This window comes from Haliotis asinina, chromosome 15 (genome assembly GCF_037392515.1).
Source record: "Haliotis asinina isolate JCU_RB_2024 chromosome 15, JCU_Hal_asi_v2, whole genome shotgun sequence".
NCBI lineage: Eukaryota > Metazoa > Mollusca > Gastropoda > Lepetellida > Haliotidae > Haliotis > Haliotis asinina.
This window is the reverse complement of record NC_090294.1, coordinates 49,367,795-49,394,730: the sequence shown is the minus strand read 5'-3', so window position 1 is coordinate 49,394,730 and position 26,936 is coordinate 49,367,795. Positions and strand designations below refer to the sequence as shown.

Below are 26,936 nucleotides of genomic sequence, written 5' to 3'. Positions count from 1 at the left end.
TGACACGTCATCGGTTCCCAATTGCGCAGATCGATGCTCATGCTGTTAATCACTGGATTGTCTGGTCCAGACTCACTTATTTACAGACCGTCGCCATATAGCTGGAATATTGCTGAGTGCAGTGTAAAACTAAACTCACTCACTCACGGCCGGGAGAGGAATGGTGATGATTTTTATGGAGTTGCAGGTACATTGTGGATGCCCCTCCATCTCCACCTAAAATTAATGCACAAAGTAAGTGACGCACCCCCTCTTGCTTGTCATGAATAAAATCAATGAATCCCTCTCCAGAACATGTGTACAAAATTAATGACCCGCCTACCTACCCAAAACAAAATGGGTGCCCCCACTCCCCTCCACTGAAATCATAACCACCCCTCTGTAGCCATAAATCATGAACTGCCACTCGCCTCAGTCCTATTCCACAGAATGAACAGTACCAATCATTCCCTATAAGACAATTGAAAGCATCGTCAATGTTTTACTTGTATTAGTCAACACAATCACTGGACATGGTAATCCAAAAGATAAGCAGACAGAAAAAGCATGTAATGCAAGTCAAACATCTGAGATGGAAGCTCACTGAATGGCACCGGCCCAATCAGTGAACCTCCCATGTTTCAAACACTGTGAACATTAAATCTTTGAAGGGTATTTGGAAGTGGAAAGCATAAGAAAAGTCAGATTTATGGATGTCAACTTTTTTATTGTGGATAACACAACATTTCAGAGCGTATGCTCCCTCATCCTTCACCTGATTCACCTGATGAAGGAGCAAGCATACCCTCCGAAATATTGTGTTATCCACAATAACGAAGCTGACATCCATAAATCTGACTGTGAACATGTTTCAACCCCAGATGTGTCTTTTGTTCAACATTTTCATTTATCAAGTTTAAGTTTGGAAAAGCATCTGTTATTACATATGTTTTAAAGTATTCAAAGCCTTAACATCGGCAAATTTGTTGAATCAACTTGATACATAAATGTGCAATCGACTAAGACCTGAAGTAAAAACAGGCTTGTTATGCAATTAGCATGTCAGTTTGGAGGTTATGTCCTAAAATTATGGAGCTTTTCCATGCTATGTCACAAAAAGTTACATGTCTGCTGTAAGTTTATTTCAGTCTTTGAAACTGGTACAAAGGAAAAAATGTGCCATTTACCATATTCATATAGAACTTTTAAAATGTTACAATCTATCTTGGAAAAAAGTAACTACCCATGAGTCTTGAGCTGGTCTGAGTGAACTACATTTAAAGCAATGCCGTGTTGTTTTTCGTCTTTGTTTCATAATCGTAAATAGAAATGTATTCACACCTGCTGCAAAACTGTCTTATCAAATTCCAAAGTTAAAAATATGTTGCTCATTGATCCAAACACTGTTTCATAACTTCATAGACATTTGACATTTGATAAACAAGACAGAAATAAACACTTAAAAATATTAATGTATTTTCACTCCTACATAACACTAAGAATAGTATCAAGGAATCCATGAATCTGATCCCAGCAGCTACTGGGACTTAAATACACCTGAAGTTTTGTTCTGATCAAAAAAGAAGTTATTGTCATTTTTCATTTAGGCCAGACCAATTTTATTTCTTGATTCATGCACCTTTGTCTTCAAAAAACCTAAAAGCAGGAGGAAAAAAATAAATAAAATTATCATGCTAAGTAACATTCCTTCTAAATACTCAAAGTATTTTACTTTTGGCAAAATTCATGAAGTATATATGGCAATAAAACTGTCAAAAACAAATTTCTTGTAAGTTTACATTTTAGGCCAATAAGAACCAGAGGGATTTATTTTTGGAGTGGGAAAAATTAAGTTAATTTTTTTTTTCTTATTCTTGAAAAAATACCCCCGGCAGATCTGAAAAACAACAAATAACATTGGTCTGGTCTTACATACTGAAACCAAAACTGCGAAACGATGTTTGAAAACCAAAAATTGTTGAATTGTAGCATGGGTTTGGGTACAACTGACATTCTGATCGGTCACTCAGAGTAACCTGAGTAACCAGTTTGAGACAAAAACAGATGTACAACTGAGGTTCAAATATCTTCATCATGAGCTACTGCCAGTTATCCAACCAAATATCTTATCCCATGGAATCTGTTTCAGTAGATCAAGATTGATTACGTGATTCAGTCCTGCCCTGAAACAAAACACCTATGTGGTGACTTCTTTGGCAAGTGAGATTGCTAAAAAAAGAAACTGCCTCTGCAGCTTGGGTTGTCTGGAGTGTCATGTCATTCAGGTTGTATGTGTTTCGACCATGCTCCTGCAGCAAGGAGTTCAATTCTGGATCAGTATTATTATATTTGGTGTTGACATTAAGGCTAAATATTTACAATAGATGAAGTTGACTGCCCTCAACCAACAGAACCTGTACCTCTCCCTGAGAATACTCTTTTCTAAACAATTGCTAATCTACCTCCCCCCAAATAACGTTAGTTTTTAATTTCAACAGATATTTAGCAGGTCTCAGAAACTGAGAAATATAACGTTAAAAGTGAAGTTGGGATGTCCTTACAAATGAAAGACAACTAACTTTACAACACAGAAAACAGTAATCCATTTACTAAATCAGCACCTCTAAAAATACATGTCCACATTATTCCATGTGAGATAGTTTCAGGTGTACTGGTTAAGTGTTTTCAGGAGAAAACACACACAAAATCTTAGAAATACAACCAGTATGATTACATGACGACTGATTTAACCCATGCTCTCAATATTCCCAGTAATGATGGAACTTCACAATCTGAAGAAATATCTATTAATAAGGCATCACACTAATTAGGCAAACATTGAAGATGTCAATAAAACAACATCTGATTGGAAAGATTTGCTAACAGGCAAGATACAGAAGAGGACGTTATTGAGCAATATGGACACAAGGTATCGCCTCCAGAGATTCTGTGTGTTTGTCCTGCGTTGACTTTGCAATGTCAACGCACGTCTCTATAGATAACAATCCCCATGTTGACAGTCGCTACTCTAACAGGCAATTATGTATTCTCTCAGACATCCTCCCATATGCGATTAATCTTAATGACATCTTGCACTGCACTTTGTGAGCTATGTTGAAGTGTTTGATTTTATTACAGCACAGATGCCTACAGGGAACAGTTCTCAACACGCATGAACCCTGGCGTTATGTGTATTAAATCTCCATATTAAACATCTTCTCTTGATTACATCATACTAAAATGTCAAGGAAATTATTAGGTTACATAAATAAAGGTTACTGCTTGAAACAGAAAAACTGTGAAGAACATTTGTTATGATCAGTAAATAGAGCCGTTGGTTATGGTTACTAAATAATGTAGTCAGTTGTGGTTGCTTTTAGTGTAGTCAATTTTGATTACAAAATAGTGAAGTTGACTGTGGTTACAAAATAATGTGATCAGTTATGATCTCTAACTGATGTAGTCTGTTGTGTACTGCCCAACGAGACTTGACATAGCCTCAGTTTTTAAAGAAAAATTTAAAGAAACCGTTTTTCGCAACTGTCAGCAGCATGATTTGAGACTGTGTTTCCACTTTCTCCCCAAATATGAAAATGTCCCCCAGAAATGAAAGCAGTGTTGAGTTGCTTTAAACAACAAATGCAAATGATTTCAAAGTCTAAGAAAGAATTCAATTCAATTTCTTTTAAAAAAAATATCCAATTCAAAACCTCATCAAAAAAGAATTAAACTAAAGCTTTTATCTTGGAAGAATCAAATTCAAGATTTTTCAAGACCATGTGAACATATTCTAGATGATATGGAAATACTTAATTCTTTTCTCACTCGGGACTTTTCGACTGTGACTACAGCATTTGTTCTTGCAGACAATCCATCTAGCACTGTCCAATTGTCTTCCTGGAACGTACACCTTCTGTCATTTGCCACAGGCTCACATAGTCTGGCCCATTTCCTGGCTTGATTATACTCACAATTAGAAACCACTTTTCAATCTGTCATGACTCAACTGATTGGGAATTGTCCCTTCTTGTGGATTTATTGTTTTACCAAAGAGCCTGCACCAAATGAATTTGTTGCCTAGCTTGTCCACATACAATCATACACCTCAAATATTATAGTAAACCTCACATGACGGTGTTGTAGTAACAGATTCTACAAGATTCCCAAATCAGCATTTAAGTACATTTTTTGTGTCATTATGAGTACAAACTACTCATTGAAGTAAACGGAATGTTACAAGACCTGGGCTTTAGACAAGTGGTAAGTGCGATGATGTTGAAACTGCCAGCTACTGTAATATGACATTAAAATGGGTACAGTGACATGGAAATAAAAATGCATGGTGTGATATGACATTAAAATTGGATAGTGTTATATGACATAAATCTGGATAGTGTGATATGACAAAAAACAAACAAAAAAACAAACTGGATAGTGTGATGACATTAAAACTGGATAGTGTGATGACAATAAAACTGGATAATGTGACATAACAATAAAACTGCATAGTGTGAAGTGACATTAAAACTGAATAGTGTGATGACATTAAAACAAGATAGTGTGCTATGGCAATAAAATAGGAAAATGTGATGTGACATTACATGAGGTGAAGTAAAATTGGGTTTAATGCATTCAAATTTGTTGCACATTTATGGTAACATTGCGTAAGTTTATCTGGACTGATGCCTCTTGGACCATGGTACAGTTTTGCCCTGGCAGCCACAAAAACCCATTTCAATCTCTTGTTTCATCTAATGCAGAGATGCAGGCAGTAGACAAGCACCAGCTCTTAAAGAAGAGCAGAAGCTCTTGTCTCTACACAACAGCACAGACATTTACACAATATCATGTGATGTGACATTTACACTAGATCATGTGATGTGACGTTTAAACTAAATTGTGTGATGCGACATTTACACTGTCATGTCATGTGATATTTACAGCAGATCATGTGATGTGCAATTGATACTGGATTGTGTGAGGTTACATTTATTCTGGATCACGTCATGTGACAGTTTCACGGGATCATGTCACAGCAAAGCATAATACGCAACATTATAAGACACTTTCACATGACCTTCAAATAAGATGGTATGATACAAAATCAAAAAGGGTATTTTGACACAATATTAGTTTTAGAACTTAATCACCCACTGTCTAACACTGCAGTAGAAGACGACTGACGCACCTTTTATTTATATTTACGGCCCCAGAAGATTCTGCTGCACCCACATTAACTCGGATGACTCATGCGTTTCTAGAAATAACAGGAACAACAAAGCTTCACGAGACAACAAAATTCCCCAAACATCAGAGGTACGAACAAAGGAACAGAGTGGCAACCCTACATGTTTCTCATAAATAAAATACACCAAATTTATTTCCTAATTAAATATCGCCATGTTGTCTGACACAACCATCATGTCTTCAAGTGCTATATATTCCTTGGAGCTGACTATGAACTACATTACTGACAAGATGTTTAGATTCCCCCGACGATGACATAAATTCTGCAGTGAATATGAGACACTGAAACAATAGTTCTTCACGCTTAGCCCAGCTTTCTGCTTTGATCTCTGACATCACAGGAATGGGCGCAACTGATATCCTCCTTATTACAAAACAACTTGCAAATACAACTTCCATGTGTGCAATAGGAAACCTGAAAAAGGACTGATAAATGTCAGATTGCATTTGTTATCAGAGTTGTCTTAACTGATAAGTGCTGCTGATCTAGACATTACACAGCAGCCTTCAAACACCAATGTAAGGAAATGTGGAATTTTAAGTAGTTTTAACAAAGGCTTCCTGGCTCCAAGCCATCTCTACACCACTATGTAACCATCAATAAATAGTGAGTTCTCTCTGTCTTGTCTAAAACTATCAGCCAGTGTGGAATTCATAAAGTCATTTGTATGAGAGATAAAATGTCAATGCTAATAATTCATGTGTTGATTGTTCAGGTCTTTCATTACTATCACCTTAATCTTTCACTAGTATATATTTCTAATTAAGAATTGAATGATTATTACATCAGACAATCTGATATCTTTCCATGAGTCATAGTGACTTGGAGTGAGTGAATTGTGATTATATGTCTCATCTTTGAATTTGTTTGCACATGAAAATCCCTTGTTGTGATTGAACCTCACATATCATGTTTAGTACTTTCAGCAACAGTTATTGTTAACATTTTAGAGTTGGTGGGGTAGCCTAGAAGTCAAAGTGTTTGCTTGTCATGCTGTAGATCCACGTTTTACTCCCCATATGCCTACAATGTGTAGAGGCTATTTCTGGTCTGTCCTTCCATGATATTGATGGAATATTGCTAAAAGTGTTGTAAGCCTAAACTCACCCACTAAATTCACTCACCAACTGTTTATCAGTTGCGCAGAAAGGGGAAAAATTCAAGGAAATCAACTTTTGTAAAATATGGAAAATTCTTACTCCTTCATCATCTGATGGAATTTACAAATGTCAACTTTATTATCCCGAGGAGCTTGATGTTTTTTTTTCACTTCTTTGTCACCATGAACATGTCATTTCGGAGTGTATTTAAACTCCTGACTCATTAATCTTTCAAAGAAGTATGAAGATACTCCATGCTATGTTCCTCAAAATGCAGGGGGCATCCAGAACTTTACCCATGTGATGAAGGAGTATGATAACATTCCAAAACACTGTGCTCCTCATAGCACAGGAGCTGACATCCATTACATTTCCACCCCTGAAGTACTTAATAGTTTCACCATATATATTCGTTTCATTCTGTCTCGTATGCTTTGCTTTTAGATGGTTCATAAGTTTAAACCTCTCCTCTGTTTTTATCACAAACGCCAAACCTTGAAGTTGTGTTGTTGCTTGAACATAATCCACGCAGAAACACAGAATACATGATCATGGATGAGCTGAGTCAAAGTCTCGCCTGACAAATACATAAATAAAGATTAAGAACATGGTAGTGTATGGCAAAAACATCCTGTGGGTCTGTTTCTCATCAGCACCTTTCCAGTTATCTACTTACTCTGCAATTATCTCCAGCCACAGCTGCAGGTAGTGTTCTGGCATTGATTTGTGTAACTTTGTTACAATTATCCTGGCAATGACACCTGGGAACAGAGAGTGTTACAGACTTCATGTTGTGTCTTGCCATCCTAGAACCTGACCTTTCCCTAGGGCACTCTGACTCTTTCAGTAAACTTATGTCGTGGAACAACAAATATTAAAACAGTAAACCGTGAAAATCAAACCTTGCTTTGATACAAAGTGAGTTTCGTTTTGTGTCACTTTTGGCAATATAATTGCAGTATTACAGTTGGGGACACCAGAAATGGGCTTCACACATATCCCCCATGTGGGAAATTGAACCCAGGTCTTCAGTGTGAGGAGTGAACACTTTAACCCACTAGGCTACCCCACTAGGCTACCCCACTAGTCCCATGATACTAAGACATTAGCTGGGTTTTTGGTGTTGGATGGGATGAATGTAGCTACAATACAAGTTGTTCCGTAACTTGTGATGGCTAACAAACAACTGACGTAGCATGTGTTTTTCCATAAACTGAACAAACATCAGGTCAACCGATAGTTGACAACTGTTTCATCTTTGGTTGACACACTGGGAGTGGTCTGTGTTGCATTACTGGGCTACATGTCACTGACTGGGTATTGCTGCGCATGCATGTTTGTGTTAATTATAAAATATGCCATCTGCGAAGTGGGTTGATTTAGTTTACGAATTTAAACATACTGATTATGTGTTTCTAATATCATAGGTCACTAGACATCACATTGTTACAAAACATAATTATATATCGAGGCAAAAGAAACAGAAACTGGATCAAACTGAATAAACTTACATTGAAGGGATACTTTATTACAATCAGATTAGAGCTACCAGGGACATTTTCACGTAACAGCATCTGAAGGGCATTCATCGTTCTTAATGTCTCAGTGATTATGTTGAAGAAATTTTGCCAAGGTGGATGGTCAAGAGACCACGGACTGAGCACCTGGCAGATTGATGTTGTAATTAGATTGTTGGCATGAAACATAAATGGCTCTGGATCAGTGTTCCTTTGACTTGTTAATGAGCGAGTGAATGAGTGGAGCGAGTGAGTGATGGAAAGGTAAGTGAGTGGGTTTGTATGAGCGCATTTGTGTGAGTTGGGTGGTTCAATTATTGAGTTGAATGACTACGCGAACTGCTTTGAACAACTACTGTGAGTTGCATTTTTAACACCTGGAAAGTCAGAGAAAGACAGATTTTATTCAGATGGTGCAATGTTTTGATACATATTCTTGCCTTGACAATGATACAAAAATCTGTATGAAAACATCGTACCACCTGAAGAAGGAAATTGTTCATCCATAAAGTTTATCCTTATCTGCTTTGAACAGACTCTCAGTCACATCATCAAAATTCAGAGCAAGCACAAGACCCCCCAAATGACTTGCCTCACATCTCTTAATACACATCAAGTTACAAGTCCAGCAGTTGTGAGGGGATCTTACCCTGCTAGTCTGTCTCACAGTCCCTGAACCATATTTAATTTCCCCAACTGCCAAGCCATCTGCAATGCTAAAATCCCACATGAAGCAAATCTAGATTTAGACAGGTTCATGTTCTGAATCCCTGGTTTGCCTGGGACTCCTTTTCAATTTAAATGGGTGTATTTGTTACGATCAATACTACATATACAGAGATTAATAATCTTAGATTATTTTGAAGACTTGAACATGGGTGCAGTCAAGAGAAACATTACCATCATTGACCAAGGTCTTCTATGGATAAATCTTCTTTTTGTTTCTTTGAAACACAATGTTTTGGTGTCATTTCAGACCCTTTATCAGGTGAACTGACAGTTGATGGTATGATGTCAACCCTATGATGTCATAACTGTGCCATGACATCACAATAGGGTCATTATATATATATACAACTTTTAAATGCTGCTAAAAGGCATCATTACCATCTTTATTGCTAAATTTACTGACTTTATACAACACTGCCCTTGTATTTGTACTGCCAGTATAATACCTTTGTAGTGATTTGTACAAAATAGTAAACCTACATAGCACATTGCTATGTTCCTTGTGAATTTCACACCAAGTTCTTTTACAGACTGATATATGATTAATAATTGTCTTAATGGTTACTTAGGAATCGACATGCAATAATACTATGATTAAGTGGACATTTGAGTTCAATGTAGATTGTTCTTTTGTTCAGACTACAATCAATGTGACAAAGATGTTATGGAAAATTGTCAACTATTAATCTTACCATATCACCAACTATTGATATTGCACATTAAATTCACCACCTCAAACTTAAGAATTTAGAGAGTGAGGAACATCACCCTGATCATCATACAAGAACATCAACTTGACCATCATACAAGAACAATGACTTGAGCATGATACAGGAACATCGACTTGACCATCATTCTGCTGGAATGCTGATGTGACTATCATAAAGGAACATCACACTGACCATCATACAGGAACATCAACCTGACCATCATACAGGAACACTGACCTATCATACAGGAACATCGCCCTGACCATTGTATAGGAACACTGACCTGACCAACATACAGAAACGTTGATCAGGACCATCATACAGAAATGTTGTTCTGGAACATCGACCTCACCATTATACTGGAACATGAACCTGACCATTAAACAGGAACAGCGACTTGACCATCATACAAACATATCAACCTGACTATCATACACAAATGAAGATCAAACAGGAACACTAACCTAACCATCATACACAAGTGTCGACCTGACCATCATACTTGAACATTAACCTGACCATCAAACAGGACCATCGACCTGACCATCAAACAGGAACAGAGACCAGAATATCACACAAGAACATCGACCTGACCATCACACAGAATCAACACCCGGACCATCATACAGGAACATTGCCCTGACCATTGTATAGGGACATCGACGTCACCATCATACAGGAACATTGATCAGGACCATCATACAGAAATGTTGATCTAGAACACTGACCTCACCATCATACAGGAACATCAACCTGACCATCATACAGGGTCATAGAACTCACCATCACACTAGAAAACTGAACTACCATCATATAGGAATGTCACCTTGACCATTAAAATTGGAATCAGAAAATGTAAAGACCAAGGCTGTAAAAGCAAAGTCACATATGCGTTCTTTTTCAATGTTTATCGCACTGACGTGAGAAATAACCAGTGAATATTGTTCAGATTTAGTGTTATCTGAAGCATCATTATTCACTTTCGTGATATCTGATTTGTGTGACATGTGCTATCATGAGACTTCTTTGGATCTTTATGGAGCAGTTGAGAGCACAATCGTGTTTTTTCAGTGAGATTGGCGGCAATTGAGATAGTTGTTGTCTGTCACACCACACAGTAGGAATGCTTGCTGCACGTTAAGCACCATAGTGCACAGAGTATGACAGACGTGTGATTAGACTTAACTCCTTTGTAGGAATGTCAAATATTGTCACTAACTATCAGCAATGTTTACCTCAATCAAGCAATGAAAAAGGTTGCTTTCCTGATATAATGTAAACACACAATTCTGTTCAAGAAAAATACATCCATGAATTCCCTAAACAGAACTTGGAACACATCCAACGTATATACCCAGAAGTCTCTGGAGCTCACCTGCATGTTTATTGATTAATATCATAACAAAAGAAGGTTGTTATTCTGCACTGGCCAACTTTATTTCATGTCAAACCATAAGGTAGCCATGTTTGATTTTGAACAAGAATCAGAACTTGAGGTGGGTTTAAAGAAGAAAAGACACTTTTAATCAATATCAATTTTTTTTTTCAAAGACGAAAAATCATCCTCATTTTTTAACAATCAATTCATATTATTGCAAATTAACTCACCCACTAATATTTCACATTCTACATTCTAATAATCGCGGATCAAAGCAAATATCAAAGAAGTTTTTATTGTATTTGATTACAAGATGCAATTTATCCCTCTCCTGGGATTGCAATGATGAACAATGAATTCTTTCCTCAATGCCGAAAAGCTCTTAATATTTTTTAATTAGCTCATTCAAAATTCCTCAAAGGACAGAAAAATGTTAATACTGTTGTAAGTGGAAGAATAAAGATTTCAAAAGCCCTGATTTCCAAACATGAGCAGGCCAGGGATAGTTAAGGTATATAAAACAGCCAATGGACGGTGTAAATGGCTCAGGGATATGGTGTAGCGCTTGATTTTCTCTGAAATCAACATTGGCGCAGTGGGATGCTCAAATGCAGTGATATGAGAAGGACTGTTGCAGAGGAGTTTAGAAGTATTTATCCAGCACAAGTCCAGTACTGTATACAATCACCAGACAGGACCCTTAGGGGTGGATGGATCTATCAAGAATTGCACTGATAGGAATGAAGACTTTCAAGTTAATCCACCTCATCAAAAGTAATTGACAGGAATTAAAATGAGCAAGTTTGATTCAGCGCAGATTTGAATAGCTTGTTTCTTTGTTTACAAATGACATATTCTAGCGATATTTCTTGGTTCATGGACCAGTGAAGGTCCAGGTTAGAATACTGGCCTCCAGTAAACCATGCTTTTCAGGGTTTGGGTTGTCAAGCTCACTGACTTGGTTTCATTAATTCCAAAAATTTGTGTTGTCATATTGCATTTCATTGGTTATTTTCATGTTAAAGATCCATCCATCCCTTTGTGATGATCTGGGCAGATCTTAAGCAACCCATGTTTGTCATAAGAAGCAAATAAAACAGTCAATGGATGGTGTAAATGGCTCATTGATAAAGAGTAGTTCAGACTTTCTTTGAAATCTGATGTGTTTGATCTCAAAAGTGTAAGTTGATGCTTGCAATGGAAATGACTGAACTGAATGAGTCACAGATCACCACCAGATAGCTGGGATATTGAGTGCAGCACACAACAAAAAGCACAAATATACAACTAAAGTCCCACTATTAAAACACTTACAGAAAAAAAGGAACATTAGTGGCAGGAGGCTAAACAGGATGTCACATGTCACAAGCCTGTACAGATGTCAACTTATGACAACTGATTTCATGCCTCGCATCTCTAGAGTCCAGGCTCCAGACTCACAGACACACCCTGCCCTCAAAAGCAGCTAACACATATTTCAGTGGCATCACATTTGCTATGTCTACAAATGTTTCCTCATTACATGCAAAACAACTCCATCTCCATGGAGACCATTCCTTGCTTAAAATGTAAATGTAAAACATTTATTCTGTTTAAAGAGACAACAATGTTTTATTTATCATGTCAAACCATCTGTAAGCCTGCAAACTGCGCACTGAACAAAAATAGCTACATAAGATCAGACTGGAATTTTGTGAGTGTTTTGGAGTGGTTGAAGGCTCAATTCATAGAAAGAAAGTCTCTGCTGAACAGGCTCAAGGGAGCAGTTTCAGGAAACCGATGGAAAATAAGCTATTGATGGACAAATGGACCCAAAAACTGACTGGATTGTAAACACATATATGTCAATAGGGGAACTTAGTTCTCTGGGGAACATAAACAGCATCACCCTCTCTAATCTGGAATGTTCAAAACAAGATAATTAAGTTAACAAGGACAGCAATGAGTGGAGTGTCACTCTCTACTCAACCTGAAGGGGCATATCCTGCTTGTGATCATCATGACTACAGAGACTTTGGTCTTGGAATTTAATGTGTATTCGGAAAATGGCTATAATGAAACATTTGCTATGACAAGACAATGACAATGGAGGCATGAAGGTCAACACTAAGGATGACAGACTTCCAGACAGATGACAGACAATTGGAGGGTCACATACAGACAATCAGACTGATGACAGACAATGGGTCAAATGAATGATGCAGACAACCAGAGAGATGACAGGCAATTGAAGGAATACAGACAGCCAGCGAGATTGTAGACAATGAGTCAACTGACAATCAGAGGGACTATGGACAGCCAGACAGATGACAGACAATGACTCAACTGATAATCTAAGGGACTATGGACAGACAGACAGATGACAGACAAAATCGGTGGGAACACAGAAGGCCGGACAAATGACAGACAATGACTCAACTGACAATCAAAGGAAATACAGACAACCATACAAATGACAGCCAGCCACCTAGAGAACTGGCAACCAGTTGTCAAACAACCAGATGGAGAAATGACAATGCACCATGACGTAAGATTACTTCGCTTTCAGGCAGGTGAGCTTCACTGAATCTGAAGCAAGGATCCTTGTGGTATACAAGGGATACATGACTTTATATCTGCGGTGTACGTATACCTTGACATTTGCACTTTTATCTCTGTTTACTACCTACTGATGTCGCGAGACTATTGATTACTGGGTTTGACATTACCATCATTTGAGTCCACATTTACCTGATGGCTGCTGCATGCTGCGGTTGTTTCAAGGGAGAGTATCCTGCTTCTTAGTCATTATGTACCACATTAAAAAACCCTGGATAATGGCTGAAGTAGTGCTATATACGTCGTTGGTTTCAATCATGTCAGATATGTCAATTGACATGTATTTCAACACTGCCGGATATGTTCCACCCACTGAACTTACTCACATCTAGCCATTTGTCACGTTATCTAGCTGGAGCAGTTGTTGATGCTGATGTGCTGATGTTGTAGTGGGTGGGCGGATGAGTTCGCTATTTTTTTGTGAAATGTAATCAGTTTGAAAGCTGTTTGAGAATCTCTAAGGACAACAAAGAAAATGATTAAGAACACAGAGTGCTGACATACTGTAATAAGAAAAACCAAGTCTTTACTCAACCTTGCAGATTCTTTCAGATAAGATTCATTTACAACACTGCAGGGAAACATGCATGGTCCTCAAAAACCAAGACATTTGATCAAGGAGAGTATCTGGTTTGAAACCATTATAACAGAAATCTGATATGATGCACATACCTGCACTACCACCCTGACCAATGCTATCAAGAGAACCAGGCTGTACAAAACTCTTCAGATCATAACATTGTGACTAGTGCATTAAACATTGCTAAAAGACAAACTGGGGATGTCAAACTGATGAAGACTAGCCACATACAGAACAACACAACAAACTAAGAATTTCTTACTTACATATCAGATAATCTGATACAAACTGTCATAATCCCTACAATCTCAATAAGTGCTGATCTTCATTGTCACTTGGGCTAAAACAAACAGTTTTGGACATCCCAATATGGTCAGGTTGACTTTTCCTTTGCAAACATAAAAAATGACCAACAAGAAGTTCACATCAGTCAGTCAGAAAGCATTATTCTCAGACTACAATGTACTAGTTTCTAACAAGTCACTCCATTTCTTTCCTATGTGTGACACTATTTGTTGTGGATACTTGTCAGAGATATGCAAAGCTTGTAAAAAATGCAAACTGCAAAGATGCTGATGGTTAGTTGTCCGTCTGCCTCTAAAATCAGGCAGGCCAGGCAAGCAGAGAGAGAGCTGGCAGACAGCAGACGACAGCTTTGACAGACTTGAAGAAAGATCTGTCACCATCAGCTAGACCTCACCACCATCCCCAGGTAGTGTTAGTTGGACTCTTCACCATAACTCAATAGTGGTACTGTGAGGATAAATACACTAATTCTTTGTATTCACTACTCAGAAGTGCCAGAGGTGTCACAAATGTTAATGAAGCCTTGAAGTAAAGTTTGAAAAAGTTCCCTGTTCAAAATTTAGAAACTGAAAAAAGAACATTCTTCAAGGTCAAACTGAAGGCTGAGTTTGTGTACCAGTACTTCCCAAAGACTGGGAAATTGTTCAGTTTAAATGCTATCCAACTGAACTGAGTCAAATGTAAATACTGATGTAATCAGCCACGCAGGTCATCATTGTTGTCTGGAATACTCTGAGGTACCTTTGTGAGCCTGCATGATTAGAAAGAAATTCTGATTGTAATTTCACTGATCCCTCTTAACTATCTCTCTCATTGGTTGGATGGTGCTTACATATGAAATAAACAACCATGTGAGCCACAGGAAAAATTGAGGTTCTCACACTTAAGTAAGGGGAGATAAATCCAGACTGAGCTGTGAAGACCACTAGGGAGAACGACAACAAAAGAATAAGGCTCCCACTTGTGTCACACTTTCTGACTAGGTGATGAGCGTACTATGTAGCCAAATGGGATGCACAATGCAAGAAGTCATGGAAGGCCAACTGATTGCTGAAAAAGTCCCACAGATATTAAAACTGCTTCATCAATGTCAAAATGAAATTCACAGACGGCAAACTATCAATATATACCTTTGGGGGTCAATAATCTCGAAAAATGGCCTTTGTCTATTGATAGTGATTTTTTCACTGCTTAACTGATCAGGAAATCATTACAATTTTGTTGTTTCAGCACCCTTGTTACACTGTCAGAATCATAAGGGCAGAAACAAGAAAACAAAAGACAGTTTGTATTTAGCTTCAGATAGAAAACAAGAGACACTTATGACCAAGGACATACTTATTAACTTGAGCTGCCACAATAGCTGCATTGTTCGGTAATTTCAGAGCAACAAAGAGCACTCTAGCCTCCTATTGATTCACAAGACATACGTATTGACCATCGCGGAGTCTCCTTGCATGACATCAACAACAAACTGTAGTGTAAAAACAGACACTGCTAACACTTCCCCCCACACTGCTCTACTTCCATGGCCTGAGTGCAGCATGACATTGTTTGGTGCTTGCCATAACCCTTCAAGTTCACAGAATGCAATCATTCAGTTTATAAACCTCCAGTGACTTCATCAAGTATTCCTTTTACTGAGTAAACCTCTACTGGTAGTTTTACGGGCATTTTCCAAGATATCCCGGGGATTTTCTACAGAACTGATTGGGTCCAAGGAATTTCTCAAGAACTGCAAGAGGATTTTCTGAGGAATTGCCCTTGACTTCAAATTACTTGTACAAGTTTTGAACACTGATATAGCTTTGTCTTGATATTTCTGAATATGATAATACATAAAATATCACATTTTCAAAACCTTCCAATATATTGTGTAGATATCTGGTTTCAAACTTGCATCCTTGCTTACCAGTTTGGCAGTTTTAGCCACTAGGCATGAAGAATCACTACGAAGAATCACTACAAGTGTGATTGTTTGTTAGTACATAATGAAGCATGTGTACTTATCAGCCCTAGCCATATCCAGTCTCTGTGATTTGCCTACTTTTTGAAACAAAACCTTGGTTTTGATCTTTTAAATATAACACTGAAAAACAAGAACTATGTTCTAAACATATGGTTCTGAAGGCTGCTAAAGCCCTTTCACACCTACTTTGAATTGACAGGAATCAAGGGGAATTAGCCAGAAAAAAAATATTTCCAAAATTCGAAATGCATTCTGAAAGGAAAGACAAAATAAACAATTTCGATACATTCTGACAGGATGGGGAAGTGGTTTGTCTTTTCTATTCTTCCTTGAAAGTATTCAGAATGCTTAGAATGCAGTTCGAATGCAGAACATAAGCTGTTTGATACTTTTCCACTTGGAATGTACCTTGTAAGTTTGGAACATGTTGAAACATTTGGGTATGTTGCAAGAATTGACCCAAATAGTTGTAATGCATTGGAGAGTAGTTTAAAATTCACATTGAATTTCCAGGAATCTCAAGAAATTTTCATTCCCACAGCATTCCGGCACATTCCACATCAAGTGTGAAGGGGGTATTATGTTTTGTCTGAACTGGTAAGTGTGCTAGTTTGGGAATCATGGTTTTATGAAGTGAGTGAAAATCAGTTAAATGCTGTTTTGAACGTTATTCCTCTTGCAAGTGCCAAGTCGTGACGACACAAGGAGGTGAATATAATACACATGACAAATACTGGGGAACGAATACAAATAATTTTCACAAATACAATAACATCAGCAGCTGATGTTTTATTCATTATAACCAGTGAAATAATATATACACACTGAAGAAAAAAAAAAGGATTACATGAAAGCACAAGTGTTCCCTTATTTTTGTCCAGGTTTCTTCACGAGCCTTGCGATACAAAGCTTGTAAAGAAATCTAGAAAAAAAATAAAGGAATATGTGTCCTTTCATGTGATCCCTTATTTCTTTCCCTCAGTATATTATTTGACATGTGTAGACCATGCTGACAGTGTTGAATAATCATGACAGCAGCCACAATACTGCTAAATGAAATATACAATAGTGCTGGATATTATCTTGCCTGGCTTGGAAATAATTCATACTGGGTATCTCATTGTGATACATAAAACACAAATGCAAGTAAATCACTGGGGTTTTTCTTCAAATTCAGGAATATTCAGTTCAGCGATCCTGAATAACAAATGAATTCATGAAATAATATGATTCTATTCACTGAATATGCAAGTGAACTGTACAGGCTAATGCTTCAAACAGTTACCCCCTTGGTGAGAACTAGATGAATAGGAATTGTGTGGATAAATCAAGCAAAATGGAATTGAACCCAGAATACTGGATGCAATAAGCACTGGGCCATGATACATGGGGCATGAAGACTATGAGCAAAATCACAGGACTGTTTGTTTGTGTGTTGGTTTTTAACACCACCCTCAGCAATATTCCAGCTCTATGGCAGCATTTGTAAATAATCATGTCTGGACCAGACAATCCAGTGCCCAACATCAGGAGCATCAATTGGGATATCATGGTTAGTGTCCACCAAAGTAGCGAGACTTACCACCAAGTCTTGTTAGTAGCACCTTATGACAAGCATGGTCACTGAAGATCAGTTCTAACCTGGATCTTCATGGGTAAACAGAACACAATCTCCCAAGACAATATGGGACACTGGACATCTATTCCTTCCCACAACCTTACCATGGTGATACAAAAGGCAATTATTTATGATTTGTTTGTTGTTGTTCAGCATCAAATTGTCTGGACCAAACTATCCAGTGATTGGAATCACACAATTAGCATTCTTCCCCAAAGTCAGTATGCCAGACAACATCATCCTGTTAGTCACCTTTCACATGCGAACATACTTTCACTTACGACACCGTGATGTTTTAAAATCATGAGATCTGAATGTTGTATCCATAGAAGGCTTGACAAACTTATGTCCTTATTATAGACTTTCTACCCGTGAAGGTCCGGGGTAAAACAGTCCTTCAGCAACCAATGCTTGCCATAAAAGCGTCTATGCTTTCTTTAAGAGGCGCCTAACAGGATCAGGTGGTCAGGATCGCTGACTTAGCCATATAGAAGGAATGCTGATGAGTGCGGAGTAAAACTCAACTCACTCACTCACTTTAAAACACAGCATTTAATTAAATATTTTTCATATATTTGCAGTTAGTAGAATAGGGTTTACACCAAATAACAATGAAATGCTTTGGTCAGGTCTAAACATGATTACCATGCTTACAATCACTGTTTCTCTGGTAGTTATTGCTTCATTATGGAAATCATAGCGACAGATTTATCTTATTGGACTGGAGATTGCGTCCAGCCATTGACGAGACAAATTATCTTCCTAAATGAATATGAAAGTCATCTCTTATGGCTGATGGGAATTTGTTATTGGTAATGGTCCTGATTAGTTGGAAACTGATTAGTCTTTGAAACCAAATACACATAGCCGTAGGTTCTGGTGAAATATAGCATGAACCTGACAACTAGTATCAATCCAGGTTGAGAAGTATAAATGAGAATTGATGTTATTATCTGTTTTTCATTTCTTGTATAGCTTGCTTGTTTTGTTCAAACTGTGTTTCACCTGCTGTGGTAGCTATGAGTAAATGTTGATGAGATTTGTCTCTTTGTCTCATAAAATCACAAATCATGTTCACTATAGACTGTACAAATGATGAGTACCATTCACCTGTCGACTACCATTGATTTTAATACTACTCACCTGTCAACTAACATTGATTGTACGGAAGGCTTCACTTAGGCAACTGCTGCATTGGGCGAAGACGGCAGGCACCGATTAAACTGCACGGAGTAACCTTGGAGGAATATGAAAAAAAAAAATACAGGCATCAGTGGACAGCACTGCATGCTGGGACAGCAATGTGTCTGGACGTGACACTGTTGAGAATCAGTCGCAAGCTGCTTCACCCTCAAAGTTCAATTTTCACAAAGGGAACTTATTTTTTCATTATTTGAAATTGTGTGACAAGTCAATACTTTGCTCTTGAAATTGAGTGAGGATCACATATTGGATCTTATTGTGCAAAAAATATGTATAAATGAAAATACTGTAAATAATGTCACAAGCACTGTAGCTCACCTACAAGTAAAGTTTTTGAAAGATCAAATTAAGTTTATTTTCAGAAAGTGTCTTAAATACATCAAAGGGTACATTGATCCCCATAACAGCCATTCATGAGAATCATAATGAAATCACTGGACACTGTATTGGCAAAACATTTCGCTACAATAAGATTGCATTTTGGGTATTTCTAATGTGATGCAATGCATATTATTGGTTTGCTTTGTTATTTCATGCGGAAGTATCTCTAATATTACAGGTGTATAGAAACAATGCAACAATCTGTAAATCGCTGAGTCTGGACCAGACAAACCAGTGGTCAACAGCACAAGCACTGACCTACGCAGCTGGGATATAATGACATGTGTCAACTGATTCAGTCAACCTGACCACCCGATCTGATTAGCTGCCTCTAATCACAAGCATGGGTTACTGAACACCAGATATAACCCAGATCTTCACGAGTGTGATGTATCAGTTAGTCAAAGGCTGATATGATGAGCACAGATTGTACATGGACACAGGGACACAGGGACACAGATGATTGTTCATGCAGATTTCTTCTTCATACTGTTTGATATTATCGTCAGTTGTCATTTTGTTGTCCCAGATACAGGAGTATGCTTCTATCTGTCTACCATTTTGTTGGTTTTGAAAGGTAGACATCATTTGTGAATGGATTTCTGTGCAGACTTTATGTCAAATAATACAAAAGTTAAACAAATATTTATATTCTATAGCAATAAAGCAGAACAGTAAAAAAATTTGCTGCATACATGATTTTCAAAGGGTGTAGAGGTATATCTGAAATACTGAACAATCCCAAATTTAAGAATGGCATGCTTCTTGAGTTTCAGTTTTCAAAGAAACTGAAGAAAATCTCACAGCTAATTTCTTGTGGTCTTACAAAACATTGTTAGGGAATGTGATAAAACAAACTTCAGCTGCAGTTTCACTTTATTCTTTGTGACATTAGCATGGTTCAACAATTTGTGTATTCAGTAAATCAAAGTACATCCCTTCATTAAATTAATAATACTAGATTTCAATATTTATAAATATATTTTTCAGAGAGTTCTTTATATATTTCGAACAAAGTTGTTGTTTATAAGTGAGATAAGCAATATGAAATATTACCACAGTATAATTTGGCCAAGACCTTTTCCTTCACTGTTCATGATGTACTGTGTTTTTGCTTTGTGAAATATATTTTGCAAATGTTTTACATGAAGCAATTACATGGCAGGTCTGTAATTTGAATTCCTAGAAATTAAACATGAAGTATTCAAGAATAAATCTTCGCATTGATTCCTAGATATTTAGAAACTATGTCATATTTGCTTCAGTGTGTATTTGTAGCAGCCCCCACAAGTCATGATAACAGTAACACAATATTTAACCTATAAATCTGAATCATAAGCACTTAAAAATTATTTAAAAATATATAGGCAACAAAACATTCTGCACTTGATCTTTTGCGCATGCAGATATAGTAACTTCATGTCTTCATGAATACAACTGCCTTTACTGCCTGGGAGTGTCCAAATCAGTGTGACTAGATTTCCATAAATGTTGATAAGGAGTGACCAATTTTATTTCTTGTTTTGCAGAAACGCCTGCTGTATTTTTTCAAGATTTGGAAAAAAAATAAAAGTGAATTTTTCCCACTCAAAAAAGAAAATCCTAATGTTTTCATTTGCCAAAAACGTAAACTGACAAGAAAATCTTTGTTAGATTGCTTTTAGCTCCATATACACTACAGAAATTGTCAATAGCTACATACTTTGATTACTTGGTTGGTATATTACTTTGATTGGTGATTTTATTTTTATTTTTTCCCTCCTGCCTTTGGGTTTTCTGAGGATAAAATCCATAAAACAAGAAATAAAATTGGTCTGGCCTAAAGAATACAGGAAATTGGTGTGCGTTGCCTACAAACAACAAAAAATCCTAAATTTGAAGCAGAGCAAGAAAATATTGACTTCCTGTATATGTTTTATCTCAGAATCTGAGCTACATGTTCATGTTAGTAGTCCTATATTTGTCTACAACTATTTGTTATCATCACTAAGTCTTAAAAAAGCCTTGTCACAAGATACCATCCATACCTATCAATCATGACCACATGAAACTTTAAATAATTATAGTAAAAGAAAATATGTAATTTCACTAGAAGCAAAAATATAATTCCTGAACTGGATTTGCCTACAACTGCCTACAAAGATTGAAGTAGAATTATAAGGTAGAATGACAAGATACCATACATAGATATCAGTCAACAGTGTACTTGAACCTTATAAAATATAGAACACAAAATAATTCGGCCACTTGACTTGGAGTGACAACATATTGAATGCCTGTCCACGTTCATCAATATTCCTGCATTTCCAGGCATAACAATCATCCTCTCTCAGTCCTGTTTTACAAACATCAATAATTAATGGGATTGTTTCAATCAAAACATTCCCTAATAATACAGGATTTTTTCTCTGAAAGCCATATTGTGGATTGATTTTTATCCTGTATTGATGCTGGCAATCCACGCTAAGTTAGTTACGGTACAGTACAGCTATATCAACACCCACCAATTATTCACCACTAGTACCTTCAGCATCTTGTATTACAGTTGCGATGAAGATAATGTAGCATTGGGTCAATACCACAGTTAAAGAAAATATGATTGTAAAGACAACTCAGGATGAGTTTGCAAATGTATACATCGCAAGGCCACATTATCATATTATCAATACTCGGTTTAACAGTCTTGCTTTTAGCAAGCGGTAATTTTCTTCAAATATTCAGCAATGTCAAACAGTTGCAATTGACTTTCTCTTGGCAGTCTAGAAAGAACATCAATACTTGTGCTCAGTGTGTGGGTTTCTGATTATAAGGCTGACACCATTGCTTGGAACTGATGGGGAAGTCAAGGTCGTTGAATGGCTTTTTGGCGATAAATGCTGATGCAATATTTCTTCAGTCACTCAACGCTTGGGCACATAACCTGGTGAACTTCTACACAAAACATTTACAAGGTTCATGAAAACGTTGAGACAACATTATAAATGAAACATTTATTACAATTAGAAACAATTTTCCTTCATGTTCAAGATAAGTGTTAGTAAAAAAAACTGTGAGAGACAGGTATCCATTTTCACAACTGTTCCTGTAAAAAGTGACTTAGACATTGGCGTGACAATGGAATCTGTTAACGTCAATAACATCACCCAATAACATCACCCAATAACATCACCATAATTTACTTATACATAATACACGTTTACGATCTGTAGGCTGTTGTAGATTATGACAAACTGTGCTTTCACCTTAATAGCTTAGTAGAAAACATGTTATTGAACATTCTTCAACTGATCCAAAAAGTGGATAACATCCAGAGCCCAAAAGCTGAAGCAGACATCATTATTCCAAAGGGAGACAAACTCTTAATTCAGTTGTCTTTGACATTTAAAATTTGATGTTTTGAATTTGTTTTAGTTGCGAAAGCTTGACTATTGTTAGAGGCAGTGAAAATTAGCCTGAAGGAAACATGATTACCAAGATGGAACAAAAATCACATGTTTAACAAAGGATTATATCGTTGTTGAGACAACACAACTCTTCCATAGAAGCCTGGGGAAGTCATCTACTTGTCTGCATTCACACTGTCTGAAAACATTATGATAAAATCTAAAATATAAAAGATTTCACTGACCTTTCCAACTGAAAAGTGAATGGTATAGATTTTACTGATTTTGGTACAAAGCTGGTTTAAAAAACGTAGGTCAAGAAATTTAAGTTGTTACAAAATATAACTGATAATTTTCACACGTATGAAGCACTAGGCTTCCACATTCCAGTCTGTAATATGTAATAACAATGATGATGACTCAAAATGAGATTATAAAGCAGTGATGTCATATTTTAAAGAATGGTGCACCACTTATTTGCTATACACTGTAAATTGGGAAATAATGTCTGTGTGATAGTCTGTCAGTCATGAATCTGAAACCAAACTAATACAAGTGTGAAACCCTGGCTTAACATAAAATGAAATTAATGTCAGTAGCTTTTCGTTCAAACCTTAAAAACTAAAAAGGAAACTTTAACGAGACTGTAGACATAGAATTCCATTATATTGTATGGGTGCAATAGTAGTTCTACTGAATGCATGAAATATCTCTCATTATCTTCAATATCCCACATGTTAAGACAACGGTCTATGCATTTGTGTAACACCAGAGAGGAAAATGGTATTTTCCAGCATTTTTTGGATTGCATTCATTAAAATAAAGTATATAAAAAAGTAAAGCTTCCCCTGATTATCAAATGCTTGTCCCGTGGAAGTCATGTAATCATATATCATCAGATTTTGCCAATCAAATCCCAAACAGCATACAATCTCAGCAGAGATGGTCACAGACGACCACAGGACATTCAATAATGTCTAGTTGACCAATCAAAAACAAGTTATTTTGTATCAACATCACTTCATCATCGGCTCAATATGTCATGACAGCGACTACCAGCAATTATTATCACATGGGGGGTAATATATCTCGTTTCTGACTATGCAAAATAATCAATAAGTGGATAATAATCTGTGTGTGATGGCAAAAGGCCAAGGTAGCAGGACTAATAGTCCTGGAACTATCAGTGTGCACAGACCTAACATTAAGCCACATGAGGTTATAGTAATGTGGACATTTCTACCAAAAATAATCTATGAAGAATTGCTCTTTCACAAAATTTCCAATATGGCAGCGAGAGATATGTTATCCTCCTGGAGAGTTTGAATGCTTGGAATTGATCTGAATTCTTCATAATATTGATTTAATTCAAATGGTTGGATGAAACGAATTTCAAGAGAAGAGATGAATGCTTAACTTTAAGAACCAAATTAATCAAACAGCTGGTCTATTATAGCTTTATCGAGGGTATCATACTAACTTCCTTTCATGAGGATATTTTATTTTCCATTACATTATCCTACTGTGTTTCAATGAAACAGATACAATTTTTATGTTTCAAGAATTTTTGGCTGTAAATTGTCATTGCAAATACAAAACCGTTTTCGGAAATATATTCAATGGAATTCAATGGGGATAGGAAGGGTAACCCGGGTACCCAAGACAGGTGGGTAGCGAGTTAGACCCAGGTACCCAACACCCGAACCCGTTATGACCATGTTGACTAGGTTAAAATACTGAAAAACTTAAAATTTTAGCTTCCAAGCTGAAGAACATATTGCCTTTTCTTTCAAATTTGAAGCAATGAATTAACAAAAGGTATCATGGTAGGGTAGGGTAGGGTAATAGGGGATTGGGCACGTGGGTAGAAAATTTGGACTCGTCCCAGATGTAGAATCCAATTTTCAGTGCAGAACCACTCTCCCAAATAAGACTGTATTTTGTTCTGAACTGTACTGTAACTGCATCTGTTTGGTGTATGTGAGGATAGACACTTCAGTCTGGCACTACCGCTGTGCAAGTGGCGGCAGTCTCATGGGGCAACAGAGCTTCAGTTGGGAGAACGCGATGTAATTGAGGTTTTTGTGAGATTCTGTCACCTGCCCCAGCACATCAGAAAACCTCTTCTGGCCATTTCATCTGCTTCTTTATCACGTTATTCTTTACCAGTGTTATTCCTTCAGAAAAAAATCAGAAAATATTTCTTTGGAAGAAAAATTTTTTGCATTTGCGGAAAATGGATTTCAGCTGCCTGTTTAGTGGTGTATTTTTTGTCAGTGTTTTCCAGTAATCAAATAGGTCTTCGGAATATATGAGGATTCTGATTCTTTGATTCCAAGGCCATGCCTTGGCAGGAAGTGCCACAAAGATACAGAATATACAGGTCTTCCGCAAACCATGCTTGTTCTAGGAAACGACTGGTGGGATTAGGTGGGTGAGCTTGTATCCCACAAATGATGCTCATGTCAGTCACTGGATAGTCTGGTTCACATATATTAATGACTGCATATTTAAAGCAAAATATAACCACAAACCTATCATGTATCAAAAACCAAAAAACCAAAAAAAACAATTGGATATCAAACCAATGACCTTCAGTTTTCAGGAGCAGGAATTTGAAAGTTGGGTAGACATGAAGAGTGAATAGATTTATGCCTTTTTAAGCAATATTCCACCAAATGATGGGGATACCAGAAATAGGTTTCATACATTGTACCCATCTGGGGAATTGAACCCAAGTCTTCAGCGTGACAAGCGAATGCTTTAACCATGAGGCTACCCCACAGCCCCAGGTCGACAGGTACCATCTCTGTTATCTGACACTAATGTCTTCCCATACACCACTGATAATCCTCAGTTCAACTGTGGACCCAATTTGAAAAATTGTACATCCGATGTATTTTCAATGAAAATACAATACAAATGCCTGGCAACTCTCTGAACTGCCCTGGTTTTGGTACTTCATAATCTCAAACTTACATCTGAAATAAACATGAAAAAAAGTTCTTGCCTCTTGCCAACATTTCTGATGACTTGCTGCCGAATCCTAATAAAATAACAGGACTATGCTAACAGTTGTACAGTGATCGATATTGGTGCCGAGCTGTGGACAGTATGATTTATTTGGAGCAGAATAACACTTGCCTCCACTCGATAATGAAGCTGTTGGTTATAAAACTTGCAAGGTTGATATAACCCTTCCACAAGTATAGACGCTTGTTGGAATGAGGTAGCAAAAAGATGACAAATGATTATTATTCTGTCACAAATCCAACTCTTTCCTGGTGTCAAACTTGGCATTTATTCAAACGAAATGCTTTTTGTAAGGATGTCTAAATCATAAGAAAGAACAATCCAAAATTGAACAAATTCCAATAATTATGTCCCTAGGTAGTTACATGTGACTGAATGAGTGAGAGAGATTAGTGACTCACTGATAAACAGTTTTCAGTTGTATCACGTGGTGTCAGTTGTTGGGAAAATAGTCTGAATCAATGCAGGTATTTCATGGCAGAGATTTTGTTAAAACTCATGTCATATTGAAGTGAAAGAAACTCCCTGTAGCGTAGCAGTACTTCCTCCTTCAAATTACCTGTTACAGTTTATTTACAGTTGTGCCCCATTTATCCAAACACTTGTATTTTTATTGAAATTGTCCGGATAAGCGAATTTCTGGATATCTGAACCAAGGGCCATATGTACAAAGAAACGTACAAAGACACGAACAGACTAGGCATCAGACATAATCTTTATTGATTACACATAAACAAATATCAGAGGATACATAAAATGCCTCATACATGTTCATGCATTTATGCTTGCTTGAAGAAATCAGTCATAGCTTTTTGCACTGGCTTTGTAGAAAAGCGAGAGCACTTTCGTTGGTCAGTATGTCACTGTCGACATTCACAAGATCATCGGCAGTAACAGTCAGAGTTGCAACTTGTGCATAGGATCATAGTGCATCGTGAAGTTACGACAAGGCCATGTCTACTTGTGAGTCCTTATTTGATTGGATAATATCCACATGACAAAAGCAGTTAGCAATTGTCTTCCCGCTCACAGCTGTCCAGGCTTGCTTGATCATCCGGATTAATTATTATAATGACCCACAAATTCACACGCCTCAAAATTATCTCAGTGTCACTTTGCTACTCTGAGGTAGTTAATATTTTCACGCTTCAAAGGCTCCCGACTTCTTTCATGTTACGGAACGCGGAGTCCTCGGTAATCGTGT

The 26,936-nt window shown here is 37.1% G+C and overlaps 1 protein-coding gene across 2 annotated transcripts in view; it reads right to left on the bottom strand.

Annotated features, from left to right (window-relative positions):
• LOC137265478 (complexin-like) overlaps nt 1–26,936 on the bottom strand; it is a 197,437-nt gene that overhangs the window by 154,397 nt on the left and 16,104 nt on the right. For both annotated transcript variants that reach the window (XM_067800885.1, XM_067800883.1), the window contains exon 2: nt 18,876–18,969. The gene's annotated coding sequence lies outside the window, so the exon portion shown is untranslated. The remainder of the gene's footprint in view (nt 1–18,875; nt 18,970–26,936) is intronic.